Raw genomic sequence first — 20772 nt, forward strand, 5'->3', positions numbered from 1 at the left:
ATCTCAGCTAGCACTGTTCCCATAATGGACTCAACTTTAAAATTCCCCTCTCCCATCTTCACATGCCCTCCCACATGCCTTCACATGAAGGACTTTCGTGTATACCTATATATGTATATATATATAATTCATTTTGGCTTTTTAAAAAAATTATTGTTGTAGAGAATATACGTAGCAGAGCATACATCCATTCAACAATTTCTATAAGTACAGTTCAGTGACATTGATTAAATACTTCAAGTTGTACAACTATCCACACCCTCTCTTTCCATAATGTCCTCCTTTGTTAACATAAACTCGCTGCTCCCTGTCACTGTTTCCTATGTAATCTTTTGAGTTGCTGTTGGCAGTTTGATCCTTACAGATAGTTCTTAAAAGGGCACAATGCTGAAGGCAGACATTCTCTATTAGTCAAGCTAAACTATTGTTTGCTTTTAAGGAGACATCAGGGGATATTTTTGTTTAAGGTTTAAAGATCATCTCAGGGAAATAGTTTTGGGGGTTCAGCCAGTGTCCATAGCTCCAGAACGTCTGGATTCTATGAGAATTTGAATTCTATTCTTGTGTAGGACTTTTTAAAGTAGTAGCATTTTAGTTTTCTTCATTGGTTAATGGTTTATTTTCCAATTCTTAAAAGTACATGACCATGGCTTGTATGGGAAATATATTTCCTATAAGGTCCTAGACCCTAATATTGATGATGATGGTGATGATGACCATTTTGTGTTTAGGGGAAATGATACCCACTCAGATGAAATGCTGTTCTTGATGCCTCACTGACTTTGCTAAGATCTTACTTGTGTTTGATGATCCAAATCAAGTTTTAGGTTTTCTTATAGTCTCTTTTCTCCCCCAAATGTTGCTGTGCCTGCAGTGTAAGGAAATAGGAATTTGTCTGGTAGGAAGTCTAAGTGGATGAGGTTGATAGTCTACAGTGTAGCTGATGCTCGATAAGTGTTGTTGATTAAATTGAAAGTTGTCTGGTCCAAACACCATGCACAGTTAAAGAAGAAAATGGTAGTTAAGTAAGGCCTTAATCTGATTTAAGAAGGAAAAAAAAATCACCGCGGGATTACCTTATTTTACGAAAATAACACACACCTTTTGCATTTGCTTACCAGCTGCACCCTCCCCCATGAGGTATTTTCGTAAGCACGCCACGCTCATTTTTTTTTACAGCAACGTGTAGAAGAGGATTGGGATGGTAATGGGAGGGTGCAGCTGGCTAACAAATGCAAAAGATGTGCGTTATTTGCATAAAAATATGGTATATATTTGGGACAGAGGAATGATGACAGATTCCCTTGTTCAAAGTCAAGGCTTACAGTCAACTTGGAGGTCACTGGGAATACAAGAAAGGGAAGGAGAACAAGTAATGGGCTGGGTGGCTTGCCCCGTCTGTCCATTGTACAGAGGAGAACACTGAGGCTCAGTGATATTCTATAACTTTCCAAAGTCCATGTAGACCTGGTCCAAATCCAGAATCATGCTTTGTCTACTATATTGCTCCCTCTCAAATGTGTTAAGACATCCTGGACCATTCATCTGAGAGATGGAATTTAGGAAGTTATTTAATCTTACAAATAGTTAATGCCCTCAGCTGCTAACCAAAAGGTTGGAGGTTCGAGTCCACTCAGAGACACTTCGGAAGAAAGTCCTAGAGGTCTATCGTTTGAAAAACCAGCCACTGAAAACAATATGGAGCACAGCTCTACTCTGACACACATGAGGTTGCCATGAGTCAGAGTGAAGTCATAGGACAAAAAGGCATCATTACATACAGCCCTTGGCCCTCCTTGAGGTTGACCTAGAGCTTGCCTTGTGGGTCGCTCATTTGCTGTTCTTCAGATTATATGTATACAGCTTATGAAATATCAAAAGTTATGCACCGTTCTTCCCCAAAGCTAGCAGAAGCAGGAGTTGCATTTGGTAAGAGTTCTTTCAATCACACACACACACACACACACACACACATTTTGTCCCACGCTTACCACTTAGAGGGGCCAGAAAATGGAGGAAATATATTCTCGGTGGGATCCCTAGCCCTATGAGAAGATGAATGCTTTAGTCTAATGACTTTTTCCCTTCCCCATGAGAAGCTGCCATGCGCCATATGCAAGTGTAAAGTGGAAGACTTGATTTGCCAAACCATCCAAACATCCCTGCAGGGTTGAGTGAAGATCAAATGACGAAATATGTGGGAGCTCTTTTTTTTTCTTTGTGCTCTGGAAAGGGTCAAAGAAGTGTGAACTGGTGGGAGTATTACATTGCGTTGTCATTATAACCACCGCTAACTTTTGGGGCAAGGAAGCTCTGTACGTTGGAGTGTAGCCCAGCTATCCCTACAATGCCCCCTAACCAACCAGTTGCCGTTGAGTCAATTCTGACTCATGACGACCCCACGTGTGTCAGAGCAGGACTCTGCTCCATAGGATTTTCAATGGCTAATATTTCAGAAGTAGTTTGCCAAGACTTTCTTCCAAGACACCCTCTGAGTAGACTTGAACCACCCACCTTTCTGTTAGCAGCCAAGTGTGCTAACAGTTTGTACCACCCAAGTGCAGTGGTCCCTACCCCTTAGAAATTCAGAAAACGTTCCCTTCTGATGAAAATTCTACAAAATCTGTGCCTGACTGTATTACCAACTCAGTATACATTTTCTCATTTCTCTACACGCTTTGTTATTGTCATTTAACAAGTGAGAGGATCGAGACTTATAAGATTGCAGAAGTTGCTCCAGGTCAGGCACGTACCGTATGCTACAGCTATGGATTTCAACCTCTGGTGTTGGCTAACCTGCCGCAGAGACTGAAAACCTGCCTCTGATTAGTAGGAATGACAGTAAACCTCCAATCTTGCTTCCTTCATGCAAGAGGAACAAAACATCACTGTTGCAAAGCCACCTGGCATTTCTGCTTTTCATTTGTTAAGGTCATCAGTCTGTGACTAGAGAACAGCTACATTCAGTGATTTGCTTCCTTTTCAGTGTACTTAAGACCTCTTGGTGGCTATCCTTTGCAGCTTTGGGTATGTAAATAGCCTGTCTTCTTTAAATTGAAAACTTGCGGAGTTGGGGTGGGTCCTGCTTCTTAAAGTGAGGATATCTTAAGATTTTAAAGTGTTGTTGGTCCAAGCTGGTTCATATTACTGTTTTGTAGGTTGTTAATTTGTAGACTTGGAGGACATTGGTGGTTCAGTGGTAAAATTCTCATCTTCCATAAAGGAGACTCAGGTTCAAATCCTGACCAGTCTACCTCAAGCATAGGCACCACTTGTCTGTCAGTGGACGCTTACGTGAGCTAATGCTGAACAGGTTTCAAAGGAGTTTCCACACTAAGATGGACGAGGAAGAAAGGCTTGGTGATCTACTTCCAAAAATCAGCCAACGAAAACACTGTGGGGCACAACAGCCTGATCTGCAACAAATCGTGGGGACGGTGCAGGACAGGGCAGTGTTCCGTTCTGCTGTGCTTGGGGTCGCTGTGAGTTAGAGGCTGACTCGATGACAGCCAACAGCAACAACAAATTGTGAGTGTAGGTAATGAGTAATGTTTTGAACCACCCAGTCCTTGTGAGGTGCCTAAACCTGCCCACATTCCCCAGAGGGTAGTAATGAGATTGTGTGTTAAGAAATGTGTGGTACAGTGTAAAGCTGTAATTTAAAAATCTGGTTGTTTTCGTTATGTCAGGATCTCATTTAACACAGAGTTTAGGTACATTTTGCAAACATTCTAAAAGAAATTATTCAGCCTAACCACTGTAACCGTAGGACTATTTTGGTTATAAGCAAGAGAAACTGGCCCTGGGTTGCTTAAGCAAAAACCATTTGTAAGAAAGATACGTGTGCCCGGATGGATTGAGTGAAAGTGTGGATAACCAGACTTGGAAAAGGCAAGAACCAAGGCAGTTCCAGAAGGTCTCAAGCAGGAGCCCTACAGAGTTCTGTCCTAACACCACAAGTGGAATGAATGAACTCCATCAGTTTTCAGCCTTGAGTGGCCGGTCTTGGGTCAAGTGCCTGCCCCTGGTTTTGGAGAGAGCAAGCTACCTGATTAACAATCCCACCAACCTGATTCTAGCAAGTCAGAGGGAGCTAGTATCCCTAAAAGAAGAGTAAAATGCTGTTATTAACAGAAAGGAGGCAGATAATTGCTCAGGGGGGAAAAAAAGCCCAATAAAATTACTGTGGGTATCTAGTGTTAGAGTGTAGGGAAAAGGTGATCCCAAAAGCCAGTGTTGTTGTTGCCTTTTTTTTTTTTTTTGAGTCTGCTATGACTCGTGGTGACCCTATGTATGACAGAATGAAGCATTGCCTGGTTCTGTGCCATATTCATGATCACTGGTATATTTGAGTACATTGTGAGGCTATTGTGTCAATCCATCTCACAGAGGGTTTTCCGGTAGATGTCCTTTTCTAGCGATTGGTCTTTCCTAATGAAGTGTCCAAAGTAAGCAAGTCGAAGTCTTATCCTCTCTTCTAAGGAACATTCTGATTGTGTTTCTTCTAAGATGGATTTGTTTGTTTTTCTGCAGCCCTCAGTATATTCACTATTCATCACCAACACCACAATTAGAATGCATCAACTCTTTTTTCTGTCTTCCTTTTCCATTGTGCAGCTTTCACATGCCTATGAGGCAACTGAAAAAACGTTCAGCTTGGGTCAGATGCACCTTAATTATCAAAGTGACATCTTTCCTTTTACTTTGTGATCTGTGAGAACCTTATGGATCCCAAAAGCCACCCGAGATGAGAAAATCGACGTGAATTTTCTAAAGGGTAATTTGTCGATTTTTATCAAAACCTTTTTGTAATGGTCAGACCTTTTGATCCAGGAACTACTCTTCCAGGGGTACAATTTTGAAGCAAAAATTAATAAGTGGAAAATATAGGTATACTAGATGTTCAGTGGAGCCCTGGTGCTGCAGTAGTTAAGAACTTGACTGCTTACCAAAAGGTCAGACGTTTGAATTTGCCAGCTGCTCCTTGGAAACTCTATGGGGCAGTTCTCCTCTGTCCCATAGGCTCGCCATGAGTCGGAATCAACTCAACAGCAATGAGTGTGTGTGTGTGTGTGTGTAGGTGTTCGATATAGTATTTCCTCTCATTGTAAGTTAAAGGGGATGTAAATATGGTTATAAAGGGGTATAATGTGGTATATTGGTTAAATTATAGCCAACAGAAACCATGACAGAGAAGCTTTTAGGGCTGTGTTGTTACTTGTTGGTCAAAGAAAACATTTCTAAAGAATGGGCAGGCCAACTTCTAAAGCCCGAAACTGCCTTTCAGACATTCTGCCATTAATTGCATTTTTCATCCACATCTAATTCTAATGAAACCTCTACTTTTTACTTTTTTTCCAAAACACCAGCACTCGTGATAAGGTCATATTGTGTTTCAAATAGCTTTTGTGGGCTAGCCTGGGAGTTTGTGGCTGATTATTGCCTTGTTTGGCAACAGCCACAACAAAAATGCATCTCATTTTCTGGGACTTGAACTCAGGTATTCTACCTACAAAATCCATATTTATCTCCTATAAAATTAATGGTCCTTCAAGATACATACTGATGAATCCTCAGGTTGTCTGAAAATGTCCAGGTGGTGCAATGGTTAAGTGCCCACTGCTAACCGAAAGGTCAGCAATTCGAACCCACTCAGCGGCTCCGTGAAAGACCTGGTGGTCAGCTTCCATGAAGAAGAGGACCTAGGAAATCCTATGGGGCAGTTCTGCTCTGTCATATAGGATCGATCTGAGTCAGAATCGACTCAACAGCACACATGACAACAATAGGGCTAGGATTAAGAATTGAAATCTGTGGCACTGACCCATCGTCGTTCTGTGTTTGGGTCTTGTTGAACTAGAGTTCCTGGGAAGGGGTGTTCCATTTGCAGGGGTCCCAGACTTCTAAACCAGGCGTCAGAAGTCCAGCTCTCACTTTTTGTCCCCAAGGTTATTGAGCAGCTCCTACAGAGCCAAATATTTGTTTTCTAATGAAAGTTTTAGGGGATTTGGCACAGTAGCGATGTCCTTGCATCTAGATAAACTGGCATCTGTTTTCTTTGAATCAATTTCCAAAGATTTTGCAGCACATTTTAACGGTGCTCTGGGGACCTATGATGTGTATGTGTGAAAAATGAGGCTGAGTGTTTTGTATGTTTCCCAAGCAGATAAAACTCTGCCCTGCCCCCAATGAAGAGATCATAAAACAAAGTGTTATTAATCCAGAAGTGATGGGGGTTGCCATAATTCCAGAGATGATATTTGTTAAAATACTGATGGCTTATCCCCTTCCCGTCTTGGATTAATTTTGATCCAAGTGGGCCATTCATCAAGAGATGCGTAATTCCTTAGTATTTGGAGGAGTTAAAAAGAAAGATATTTATGAAGATGTCAACTTCAGTCAATGAAATAAGACAGTTAAAAGACTTCAAAATATCCCTCAGCTTGGCATAGGGAGAGCCATTCTGGATGAAGTTGTTTCTATTATCGGAGCTGAAGTGAGATGGTGGGGGTGTCTTATAGAGAAAAATGCTGTCTCTTCAGGAACCATAACTTGGGTTGGGAGTAACTAACAAGGTTGATATTAATAAGCAGGTTAATATTTAACCATGATTGAATAACCAGACTGCCTCTAAAATGCCAAAGAAAAGGTGAACCATGAGAAGGACTCTTTTGAAAAGATTAGATTGTGTCTTCCCCTGCTTATCACTTTCCTTTGCCTTCTCTTTGTTCTTAGAATGAAGTCCAAGCTTCTGCCTTGACCCGCAGGCTTTGAAGGATCTAGCCCCTTCTTACTCATCATCTTCCATTCCATCTCTACTTCCACTGGCTTCCTCTCCTTTGAACCCACCAAGCTCCTTTGTGATTCAGGGCCTTTGTTTTAGCCTAAAGATTTCCTGGAATGTTACTCTCCTCCCTCCCCAAAGAACCAGCTCCTTCGGGCTTAGAAGAACGTTTCCTTGTTCATCCTAAGAAATGTCTTCGTAGATGTCACTTACCGTTAGAGTTTTTGTTTCCCTTTAAAATGGTACTATTTATTTAATTATTCATTGCCTATTTCTCCCTAATGAAATGTAAGCACCATGAAATGAATGTCCCTGTTTGTGTGTCTCGTCCCTAGACATGAAGAATATCTACCAGTGGTAGGCACTTAGTAAATGCTGATGAATAGATGAAGGAATTAATGAAGGAATGAATGGGGAATATCACTGGCAATAAGTTGATAAAAGTTATTTGGCTAAGAGAAGTCTTTAAATGGTTTGGCATGGGGTTGGAATTCATTAAACCAAAAAAACCAAACCCATTGTCGTTGAGTCAATTCTGACTCACAGCAACCTTATAGGACAGAGTAAAACTGCCCCATAGAGTTTTCAGGGATCTACTGGTGGATTCAAACTGCAGACCCGTTGGTTAGCTGCATCACCAGGGCTTACGTGCATGAGGGATTCTGCAATGTTAATTAATGCAATGTCCACCTGAGACTAAGTTCAGGGAAACAACCACCTCACCGTAACGATTCTTTATTCTTTCGTTGTTATGATTTATTATCATTATTTTGTCTTTTTGTACTTTTTTGCCTCCTTTTAAATCAATTTATTTATTATCACATATGTTAGAAATATTTTTAAAATTAAAAAAGTATGAGTATATAGGGAAAAATAAGTCTCCTTCCTACCTATGATCTCTGGCTGCCACTGGTGTCCTCCCCAGAAACAGCTACTATTTACTAGTTTCTTGTGTTTTTCCAAAGATGTGTGGGTATAGATTAAGACACGCATATACATATACCGTTTCCTTTTTTTTTTTTTTTTTTTTGCCAAAAAGTGATAACCCTACACATGCTTTTGTGTACTTCTTTCCCTAATTAATGTCTTGGTTATATTACATTTCTATACATGGATACATGTTCAAGTTGAATGTGTAACTTGGATGGATTATGGGTTGTCACATTTGTGCCAGTTCTCTACTACTTGAAATACATTTTGTTGTATTATGTAGGACCCGCTTATGTTATAATGATGTACACCTGGAATGAGGTGGAAAGACTCATATCTTGAGAACTGGCCTCGAGGGTGTTTAAATCTATGGAGACTCCTCCTGAATCAGAGTCCCCAGGTGTTAGTACTTAGCCAGGAGTCTTAGTTATCTAGTGCTGCTATAACAGAAATACCACAAGTGGATGGCTTTAACAAACAGAGGAAATTTATTTTCTCACAGTTTAGGAGGCTAAAAGTCTGAATTCAGGGCACTGGCTCTCGGGGAACACTTTCTTTCTCTGTTGGCTCTGGAGGAAAGTCCTTGTCTCTTCTCAGCTTCTGGGTGATGGCTCAATTCCTCAGTGATCTTCATGTGCTGTGGCATCTACTCCCATCTCTACTTCCTCAATTCCCTCCCTAATCTGCCCCTTTTGTATCTCAAAAGAGATTGACTCAAGACACATCCTACTCTAATACTGCCTCCTTAACCTAACAAAGAAAACCCATTTCCCAATAGGATTATAACCGCAGGTATGGGGTTATTGGGGGACAGAATTCAGCCCATAATACCTGGGGTTCTCTTTCTCAGAGTGGAACCAGGGGAAGCTTCTGGAAGGGGGGTGGATGCTCATTTACATCCATGCGTCCTATGCAGACATTTACAATGCACAAGAGTGTCCATCCCTGTCATTTATGACCTGGCACTTGATCCAGCTTTGTCTCCCTTGGTTACTCCCTTTCTCATTCCATAACTGAGCTGTCATCTCATTTTCATGGTCCATGCTTCACTCATCCTCTGCATTGACCCACACTATTTTCTTTCCTTGAATGTCCTTCCACAAGACCTTAAATCCTTTCACCCTCAAAGATGCGAGTCCTGCCACCTCCAGAAAACCTGTCGTGATTTGACTGACTGAAATCGAACCTTCCCCTTCTTTTTACCTAGACCCTGATTCACATTACAGTTGTTTAGTGGCCTGTTTTCGCTTCCCTTGTCTCTTCAGCACCTTTATCCCTCCCACTTTGCCCTGGATATAGTAGGTGCTCAATAAATATTTGGTACTTGTATGCCGTTGAGTTGATTCCAACTCATGCGGAACCTATAGGACAGAGTAGAGCTGCCTCATAAGGTTTCCTAAGCTGTAAGCAGAATGCCAGGTCTTCCTCCTGCAGAGCTTAACCACTGCACCCTCAGCGCCTCTTATTTGGTAGTAAAATCTGTGAAAATACCTACAATACCTACAACATGTACTGCACATCCTTCCACCATCAGAGATGACTACACCTTTCTACTTGGGATGCCTCACTCATTAGAAAATTCACCAGCTGCCTAACTGTTTGAACAGTCTCCAACGTATTATAAATGTTTGGATAAAACCACCAGTGGTGCATAGCCCTGGCAGAGCCAATAAAATATGACCTTGTCTTCCTCCTCTTTATTTACCTGCTTCCTACAGTATCATCTCCAAAGCAACAGGAAAAAAAAAAAAAAAAAAGGTGAACAGCTGAGAATGGGAAGGAGGTGTCCTGGCCCACATATCCCCTGCTTGGAACTGGTAGAAATAGCCAACTCAGTTCTGTGTCAGTTTAACAGGGTAGATATGACTTCAAAATGATGTCTTGCCTTTGAACCCCCACAGGGGAGGAGCTTATTGATCTTGGTTTCACCAGTGCTAGGCATATTGTGGATTCCATGTAATGTGCAAATGGTTAACACACTCAGTTGCTAACTAAAGGTTGGAAGTTCAAGTCCAGGCAGAGGTGTTTTGGAAGAAAGGCCTGGTGATACCACTTTTGAAAAATCAGCCATTGAAAACGCTAGGGCGCACAGTTCTACCTGATATGTATGGGGTCACTGTGAGTCAGAATCAACTTGGTGGTAGCTGGTTTTTACCGGAGGCATATTTTAGGGCATAGTGTCTCAACCTTGGCACCATTAGCATTTGGGGCCAGATAATTCTTTGTGAAGGGGAGCTGTCTTGCCACTGTAAAGTGCTTAGCCCATTAGATGACAGTAGCACACCCTTCTCCTGGATTGTACCAATTCAAAATGTCTCCAGATATTGCCACATGTCTCCTGGGGGAGGGGAAGAATTGCCCCAGCTGAGAACCACTGTTATAAAGATGCAGTGAAGCAACAGGTGAAAATTATCATGTAACATTATCAAGTAGCTTTCTTTTTCTCCACCTGAAGAACAATTAACTCATCTCAGCAGGTGCTCAGAAGAAACATTTTGCTCAATATCTGACTAGTGGGTAAACACTTGCTACACCACCCCTAAATTGTAGCTTCCATCTTTTTATAGAGTCTGAAACATTGTGCAGGTGTGACTCCACGTGGCCACAATCTATATGGCATTTACAGTAAAGATGCCACTAAAGAGTAGCTATTTGCATTGCAACTTATTATCCAAATAAAACACATTCCAAGTAAGCTTTACAACTGCATTAAAAATAATGCATCCTAAATGCAACATTGACTCAACTATTTTCACTTAAGCCTAGCAATTGCATATAGTGGGATACATGTGTATTAAAACTATAACTGCTGATGAATTATTGCTGAATGACTGCACGGGCCCCACAGCGTGTAGCAAAGTGTATGTTTAACTTTCTGAAAGAACACCCAATTTGTATTAAATCTTTGGAATCTCAATTGCGTGTCTTATTGAGATTTCTTTATTTAACATTTTTATTGAGCTCTGTAACCAGTTTCTTGGAAACCCTGGTGGCATAGTAGTTAAGAGCTACACTGCTAACCAAGAGGTCAGCAGTTCAAATCTGCCAGGCGCTCCTTGGAAACTCTATGGGGCAGTTCTACTCTGTCCTATAGGGTTGCTATGAGTCGGAATCAACTCGACGGCAGTGGGTTTGGTTTTTTTTTTTTTTGTGTTAACCAATTTCTTGAGCAGTCTCAGCTCAGTGGAATGGAAACATGAGATGGTTTTATTTTTTCCATTCACTGCCCCTAACTGTGCTGGTTGCATATTTCCCCCCGTCTCTTCAAAAGGTCTTGAGCAGAGTTTGCAACTTTTTGGTCGCTTTTGGTTATTCTAAACCCTTTGCCGTCAAGTCGATCCCAACTCATAGTGACCCTATAGGACAGAGTAGAACTGCCCCATAGGGTTTCCAAGGAGTGCCTGGTGGATTTGAACTGCTGGCCTTTTGGCTAGCAGCTGTGGCACTTAACCACTATGCCACCAGGGTTAGCATAGTTTTAAGCTGCTATTTATGTGTCAGTCATTTTCTTTTTTAAAGCATCTATCTCATAAATCGTTGAAAGTTTCTTCTGTCTCCTTATCAGTCAGACCCGTAGCTCCTGGGCCTGAGCTCTTTTTTGTCATGGAGTGGAGAGGGAGGATGTTATATACTTTTTCAACGTTCATTTTTCCTCCCTGGACTTCTAGCTCTGGGGAGATTTTGGATTAGGAAGGAAGGAGAGGCAAAGAGTCATGGCTCTCAAACCCAGTGGTGCATCTGTAGTTCACTTTCTGGTGATCATTGCTGCTCTTGGTTTCTGTGTGCCAGCTGCCCCAATGCTGACTTTCTCATGATGTGCAAGTATCATAGATCCCTCATGTAGACATGCGGGAACATCCTTACTCCTGTTATTTCATATCAAAAATCTAACCCCAGCTAAGTAAACCCCGGTCAACTCTCTTCCTGGTGTCTGTTCCAACAGTATACCCCACGGGCCGTGATCCCCATACCTAGCAGAAGACCCTCTTGGAATGCACCAAACAGCTGATTCGCACTGAGCTGCTTCTTCTGGAACTATGCGAATGGCAATAACGTCACTCATTTTACCATGCCAAATGATGGGATTAAAGGCTCTCCAACTTTTTCCCCCTCTCCTACCCTGCCGTATTCCCCAGTTCTATTTTGCCCTCGTGCTCAGTTATGTCTCTCAGATATCCATCAAGTTTGCTTCATCAGCAGACATTCAACTGGGGAAATAAATTTCAGCCTCCCTTTCCTGCAGGGACCCCTAGTATTTGTAAGTGATTCTTAGAGCATGGACACATGGCTTCTTGGGTGAGTTCAGGAACAGATACCAGGGTTCTCAGGCTATTATGATTGCTAGATTTTTTCTGAGACCTGTGCTTGTCCTAATTACAGTTACATATGGAATACACTCTTGTGAATACGGGAAAAAGATTTTTTTTTTTTTTTTTTTTTACTTTTTATAGAACACACATTGGTCTTTGGAAAAAATATCTGTATTTACTAATCAAAAAAGTTCTGTAATTTTTCAGTGAAAGTGTACCTAATATCCTATTTCTATGTGTGGTGACTTCTTCTCTGAGTATGCATGGTATAATAGCCCTTGTCTTGCCTTTCTAGTAGGTAGAAATAGTTTTATGTGGACCCGGACAAGGCTTCCTAATGGGGATTTATAACATTAAAAGAGATTACATGAAAGCAAAGTAATTATTCTTCATGTATGAATATCAACCCAATTTACAAAGGAGTGAAATTAAACATTGTAGTTAATTATAGGGACAAGCTTAACTTTGTGGGCAAATTAGGGCTCTTTGGTTGCAAGCAACAGAAACCAATCCCCCCCATAAGCAAAAATGATATTTATTAACTACTATTTTTTTTTATTTATTATAAACTCTTAGTGATTTATTAACAGTTATTGGGGAGCTTACAGAATTGAAAGGAAGCTAAATAGGAAGAGAAATATTGGCAGCGCAGCAGGCACAAAGCAATTGTGAAGTTTCCTCAGTGGGAACAAATGGACCCCAAGCATATCTTCAGTTTATGGGTCATTCTGCCGCAGCTTCTGATCCCAGGAGAGCATATGCCATTGCACATGCCACCTGGAATCCACCCTACCACAGAGAAGAAGGATCTGGCTGAAGGTGCCTTCAGACAATGCTGCATCTTTGACATGGGAAGGCAAGGTACCCAATCTCTTGCCCCACAAAGATTACACAAAATGAGTGAGTTGTAACTCCCCTAAAAAACCTGCTCTAAGAAATGAGACACAATTTCTGGTCAGACCAGAAATGATAGTCAACTCCTCTGCATCCGACGGCTGGTCACTATCCTCCTACTTGGTGAGTTTCAGAGTAGTGTCAAAGAGCATTGATTTCTTTCCTTTGCTTGAATGTCTGGAGGACCTACCATTGTCTTCAGCATTAGCCTGGTATTAGCCCCTGTCCCTATTAGGGCTGTGCCCTTCTGTTCACCTCCTAAGCATCCCTCCTCCTTGCCCTTCCACCCTCTTTAACATGATCATCCCTTCAGTGCATTTTGCTCTATTTCCTGGTCAACTCCTCTTTTCTTCTCCAATTTTCCGTCTGTAGTTGCACGTTTTAGACGGCGCATGCTTCTGCCATGGACCTGTCTTCTGGATTGCCCTTACTCCTTTGGGCTCAGTTCCTATTTGTGTGAGCTTAGATTTTCTTTTTTTTCTAGTTCAATTACCCTCCCCTCTTTTTTCTCTTGTGCTGCCTCTCTCTGCTCCTAGGCTGTGCACATTGTCATTACATATTCTTAAAGCAAAGATCTCAGACTGCCCATGTGGAAGAAAGACCCTACTTGGCCTCCTGGCCATGGGTGTCAACAACACCACCTGTCACTTCTTTCTCACTCCCTACCTGGATGAAGAAAAGTCTCTTTTACGTTGCTCAGGAACATTGTGATTATAGAAAATAAACCTTGCTACCTGGGAATATGAGAAATTGGTGGTTCAGTGGTTGAATTCCATCTTCTATGATGAAGAGCTGGGTTCGATTCCCGGTCAGTGCACCTCGTGTGCAGCTACCGCCCATCTGTCAGTGGAGGTTTGCCTCTTGGTATGATACTGATCAGGTTTCAGAGGAGCTTCCAGATTAAGAAAGACTAGGAAGAAAGGCCTGGTGATCTACTTCTGAAAAACAGCAAATGAAAATCCTGTGGATCACAGTGATTTGATCCCATTGTGCATGGGGTCCTCATAAGTCAGGGACCAACTTGACTGCAACCAACAATGACATATATATATATATATGTATTTTACATACAAATCTTTTGTTACACATATTTGTTACATATATGCTGTGTATTATATACATTTAACAAAAATTTTGTGTATATATTTCTATATATCCTATATACAAGATTTCTATCCAGATTGTATAAAGAGCCCTGATAACTCAATATTAATAAAAAATACAACCCAATTAATAATCACTGAGTGAATGTCCCAGTCAATCAATCAATCAATCAGTTACTTCAAGTCTTCCTTTAAGGACCTGGATCCTGAGGGTATATGCATCACTCCGGCTTCAAGCCACAGCAATTTGTGCTAGGTTCTGAAAGAAGTGTCCTTACAGAGAGATTCTTCTATGTTCCCCTGGTGTTGTGGCAACCAGCATACCTAAAAAAAACCTAGTGCCGTCAAGTGAACCAGCATAACATGTATTCGATTACTTACTTCTTGTTCTGTGCATGTGACCCCAGTTCCAATTCTGCCTCTTTCTTCTCTTTTCCCTGGGTGATGGCAATATGGATGCTTCAAATCCATATTTTTTTCTGCTTCTTCCCTTCTCTTGTCACCTTCCTCTAGAGTTGACACCTACCTCAAGCTCTTACCCACTAAGATGCTTTCTTCCATTTCTACTCAGAGACTTCATATCTCTTTACCTCTACACATCCACAAAACCTATCAGTTGTGATTGATGCTTTAATGTTATTGCGATGGTCCTCTAGGAAATAGCAGAGGAGATACAGAGAACTTATGAACCAAATCTGAGTAAACTTAGATACTCAGATGGTTACAAGACCACTACCTACCTGTTGTTTAAGTGCACACACACACACACACAAACTAGGATTATAAAAGCCCTTACTTCCTTGGGCTGAAGATAAACCTGTAGTATATTCATGTTTCTTTTCAGTCTTCCACTATGTCCAGCTAACCTGGTAGAAGGGAAGAAAATAGATATCACTTTGTAGTTTATGCCTGTACCAGTACGCAGTTGAGTACATCCAATTGACTGCAAATGTTTTGCACATTCTAACTTTTGTCCCCTATTGTCTCCCCTGTTGACTTCAAGTTAATGTGTAATGTGGAGGAGGACATCCTTCATAAATTGTATATCATCAGAGTAATGTGGCTTTGATGATGTACTGCATCTTAAATTAGCTCTGTCACGAAAGAAGAATGGGGGGGCAGGAGTTTTCTTTTTCCTTCTGTTCTTGACTAGGGATAAAAAAAAAATACATCTAATTATAGTTAGCAGCAAATAGCAGTGTGTCTTCAGATAGTATGGCTTGTAAGGTCCCTTGGAGCTCTATGATATGTTCAGATTTTTATGGACGGTGCCTTAGGACCAACAAGTTGAGATTACTCCTAAGTGAAAAGAGAGTTCTGAAACATTAAAGGAAAAGTGATAATGGAGGAGATTAGTAATGTTGATCTGCCACTGTAAAGTTTGGTAATGCATCCCTATGGCTTATTTTACTCATGGGATTTAAATAAGAATAGCATTTCCAGAACATCAGAATCATTTGCAGGAGAGGGGACACGGCACATCTAAATCATTTGTAGGGAGTGATTTTTTTGCAGTGGTGGTTCATTGTAGAATTGTCACCCTCCCTGAGGGAGACCCAGGTTTAATTTCCGGCCAATGTACCCAATGTGCAACCACCACCTGTCTGTCAGTGGAGGCTGGCATGTTGCTATGATGCTAAAAAGATGTCAAAGGAGCTTCCAGACTAAGACATACTAGAAAGAAAAGCCTGGCTTTTTACTTCCAAAAATCAGCTGATGAAAGCCCTATGGATCATAGAACATGGAGTCGCCATGAGTCAAGGGCCAAATCAGTGACAGCTAACAATAACGACAACAAAATGGAAATTAAGAAGACCGGTTAGTAGGCTACTGTTGTAGGTCAGGGGAGAGATAATGGTAGCCGGGCTTAGATGGTTGTCATAGTGAGGTAGAGACATAGACAGATGCAGGGGATATAGTAGACATAAAAATGAGAACTTGCCTTAAATTTAGCATGAGACACGAGCAAAAGAGACTTGCAAATAAGCTTTGATTTCTCAGCTTGAGTGTCTGAACAGATGAATCAAGAGAGAAGTTTGCACCAATCCCTGCATCTAGCTCTCACATTATTGATTTACCTCTGCTTTTATAATACCCTTGAGAGCTCCTAGCCATAACTGACCAGAGGGCAGACAATTATCTGTTTCTTTCCTCTTTCTAACATAACAGAACACACAGGGCTGTACACACAGAACAGAACACACAGGTATGCTCCAGAGGCTCACCCTGCTGCTTACTTTCCTCTAAGCCCAGTGACTGCAGAGCTGAACGAAGATGTCTTGTTGGGTATTGGCATTATTAGCTTCCCTGCATGGGACCACAGGCTTAGACACCAGTTTTGCCTTCTTGGGTGCCACTATCTTCCTTTCTCAGCCTGTCTGTGAGCTTCATTAACCTACCATTGACTTTGTCTTGATACATTAATGGAGGCCACACAATGTTGAGTCACAGTTTGAAAGGATGTTTGTCATCACAGTATGACGCCTCTCTGCTCCTTGACACTCTGCCGTTTATCATTTCTCTTCATTTGCACTCCTTTCCTGGGCTTGCCCTGCCTTTGCCAATGATTACATCCAAGCCAATTTTGATCAATAATTGTGTTCATTTAAAATTGAAATGAGCCTAGGGTTTAGTGGTTGATGAGCTTAGCACTCAAAATATGGTATACTTATACTCCATCCTTTGGAGTCCTGGTGGTGTAGTGGTTAAGAGCTATGGCTGCTAACCAAAAGGTCGGTAGTTCAAATCCACCAGCTGTTCCTTGGAATCCCTACGGGGCAGTTCTACTCTGTTCCATAGGGTCACTGAGTCGGAATTGAATAGATGGCAGTGGGTTTTTTTGTTTTAAATACACCATTCCTTAGACTGAGCATGTCAGAATGCTTTACCCATTAACCCATTGCCTTGGAGTCAATTCTGACCCATAGTGACCCTATAGAACTGAGTAGAACTGCCCCATGGCGTTTCCAAGGAGCAGCTGGTAGATTTGAACTGTCAACCCTTTCCCTTAGTTTAGGAGGGGAAGATTCTCTTGACTTAATGTTTAAAATTCTTATGATGTTGTCTCCTCCAAATAGCCAGTAGCTTATGAATGCTTTTTTTTATGAATTAAGAACCCCTGGGCATTCGAACAGCTGTCCATCTTTAAGGTACTTTACTGCCTGTGACTTCAAAAGATGGAAGTTCAGAAACCCCTTGGACTATATTCACCCTCGTGTGTGGGCATAAGCAAGTTCTGTCTGAAGAAATATTTTTTCTTAACCATGACTTTTTGCTCAGCTTGGGAGCCAGTTTCTTCCTTCTCTGAGACCTTCCCTCCCAACACCTCAGGCTTTATACTTTTTGTACCTCACTGTGCCTCAAAGAAGACCTTTGCTCTCATGTTTCCCCTTGTTTTCCATTTACTTGCCCTTATGCATGGATGTTTTTTGCCTGGTTAGAGGGGGAAGGTACCTTGGGGAAAACCTACAGGATTACATGGAAAACTTTCCTTGAAGTTGACAATTAAGCATCTCATGGAAAGTTAGAAAGAGTCATTTTCTAAATACTGTAAGACTAATTTGCTGAAGTGGCACAGCAGGATATGCCCTGGAGGAGGAAGAAGAATCAATGAAGGATACCTTGTATGAAAAAATAAAGGCATAGGAAGGACAAGGTATAAAGGTCATCTGGGCATTTGTGGAACAAAAATGCAGGCCGCTTTCTTTTAAAGCCTATAAAGATGTGAAGGGAGAGATCATGAAAAGTATTGTGTCTGTGGTTTCTTACCTTTGCCAGATATAAACACATATATGAGATGTTTCAATGAGCATTCCCATCTTGTGCCATCTTGAACTGTGACCTTATCGAGAGGTGGAAATGTCTTGTTCATCTCTATCCTCAGCACCAGTAAAGTATTTGTCGCATAAGTACCCACTAACACTCAAGGTGTTCATTCAGAGGGCAAAGTCCTATTAAAAATGACATCCATTTTATGAAGCTCAGACTTTCAAAGAAAGGAGGCATTTCTAGGCCACCCCATTTGTGGCAACAAGACATTATCCCAAGAATGCTGAATGGGTTCGAATCAAGAATGTGTAGACAGTAGCAGAAGTGATGCTAAAGGTAGAAAGAAGCTTTTTTCCCACTTCCAATCTGAGAAACACCTGGAAAATATGTGAGTCTAAATTATTTCTCCCTTTTACTGTGACATTTAAGTAACTTGATGTTTGTGAAAGTACTGCAGTTTCCCATTCACAGGGATTTTTATGTGTGGGTTCAATTCAGATCTCATTATAATAGATTTTTTTTGAGTAATTTATTTTTGCTGTTATTATTGAGATTATACACAGGATAACATACACCAATTCCACAATTTCTACATGTGCAGTTCAGTGATATTGATTACATTCTTCAAGTTGTGCAACCATTCTCATCGTTTTCTGAGATGGTCCCCTTCCATCAACATAAACTCACTGCCCCCTAAGCTTCTTCTCCAATCTTTTGAGTTACTGTTGTCAAGTTGATCCCATTAAAAACAAAAACAATGCCATCCAGTCAATTCCAACTCATAGTAACCCTATAAGATAGAATAGAACTGCCCCATAGAGTTTCCAAGGCTGCAATGTTTACAGAAGCAGACTGCCACATCTTTCTCTCACTTGATCCCGTATAGATAGAGCTTAAAAGAGCACAATGCTCACTCAAGGCAGACATTCTTTACTAGTTAAGCTAATCTATTGTTTGGTTTTAAGAAGACTCAGGAAATATTTTTTGTTTAAGCTCTAAAGATTATCTCAGGGAAACAGTTTCAGGGGTTCATTTAGCCTCTAGAAATAGTTTGGTTTTTTTTTTTTCTTACCTTCAAATCTTGTTGATTCAAATGCTTTTAAAATTACCTCTGTGATTCTTCATGGGGCTCTTTCAGGTAGCTGTCTTTCAGTGAGCACTTCCAGCATTGCATCCATTTGTTCAAACATCTCAATTGATACTCCGTCAATTTCTGGAGCCTTGTGTTTTGCCAATACCTTCAGAGCAGCTTGGATGTCTTCCTTTAATACTATCAGTTCTCGATCATATGCAACCTCCTGAAATGGTTGAACATCAACCAATTCTTTTTGGTACAGTGACTCTGTGTATTCCTTTCATCTTCTTTTGATGCTTTCTGTGTCGTCTAATATTTTCCCCCTAGAATCCTTCAGTATTACAGCTCAAGGCTTGAATTTTTTCTTCCTGTCTTTCAGCTTGAGAAATGCCAAGCAGGTGCCTCCCTTTCAGTTTTCTAGCCCCAGGTCTTTGAACATTTCATTGTAATACTTTAATTTGCCTTCTCAAACTGTCCTTTGAAATCTTCTGTTCAGCTATTTTACTTCATTTCTTCCTTTCGCTTTAGCTACTCGATGTTCAAGAGCAAGTTTCAGAGTCTTTTCTGCCATCCATTTTTGTCTTTTCTTTCTTTCTTTTCTTTTTAATGACCTTTTGCTTTCTTCATGTATGATGTCCTTGATGTCATTCCACAACTCATCCAGTCTTTGGTCATTAGTGTTCAATGTCAAATCTATTCTTGAGTTGTCTCTGAATTCAGGTGGGGTATGCTCAAGGTTGTATTTTGGCTCTCGTGGACTTGTTTTAACTTTATTCAGCTTCAACTTGAACTCGCATATGAACAATTGACTGTCTGTTCCACCGTCAGCCTTTGGGCTTGTTCTGACTGACGATGTTGAGTTTTTCCATCATCTCTTTCCACAGATGTAGCCTATTTGAATCCTGTATATTCTATCTGGTGAGGTCCAAGTGTATAGTCACCATCTATGTTGTTGAAAACAGATATTTTCAGTGAATAAGTTGTTGCTCTTGCAAAATACTATTACGTGAGCCCCGGCATCATTCCTAGCAACAAGGCCATATTTACCAACTATGTATCCCTCTTGTTTCCATCTTTGGAAACCCTGGTGGTGTAGTGGTTAAGTGCTATGGCTGCTAACCAAGTGGTCAGCAGTTCAAATCCTCCAGGCGCTCCTTGGAAGCTCTATGGGGCAGTTCTACTCTGTCCAGTAGGGTCGCTATGAGTCGGAATCGACTCGACAGCAGTGGGTTTTTCATTTGGTTTCCATCTTTTACGTTCTAATCACCCATAATTATTAATGTATCTTGATTGCATGTTTGACCAATTTCAGACTAAAGAAATTGTTACAAACCTTCAATTTCTTCATCTTTGACATTAGTGGTTGGTACATGAATTGGAATAATAGTCATATTAACTGGTCTTCCTTATAGGCACGTGGATATTATCCTATCACTGACAGTACTGGAAGAGATCCATATTTGTGCCCATTCCAAAGAAAGGTGATCCAACAGAACAGAATGTAGAAATTATTGAACAATATCATTAATATCACAGCAGATAAAATTTTGCTGAAGATCATTCAAAAGTGGTTTGAGCAGCACATTGACAGGGAACTCCCAGAAGCTCAAGCTGGATCCAGAAGAGGACATGGAATGAGGAATATCATTGATGACATCAGACGGGTCTTGGCTGAAAGCAAAGAATACCAGAAAGATGTTTACATGTGTTTTATTGACTATGCAGAGGCATTCTACTGTGTGGATCATAACAAATTATGGATAACACTGGGAAGAATGGGCATTCCAGAGCGCTTAATTGTTCTTATGTGGAACCTGTATGTAGACCAAGAAGCAGTCGTTTGAACAGAAGAAGGGAATACTGCATGGTTTAAAATCAGGAAAGGCGTGCATCAAAGTTGTGTCCATT

This window comes from Loxodonta africana, chromosome 12 (genome assembly GCF_030014295.1).
Source record: "Loxodonta africana isolate mLoxAfr1 chromosome 12, mLoxAfr1.hap2, whole genome shotgun sequence".
Lineage (NCBI taxonomy): Eukaryota > Metazoa > Chordata > Mammalia > Proboscidea > Elephantidae > Loxodonta > Loxodonta africana.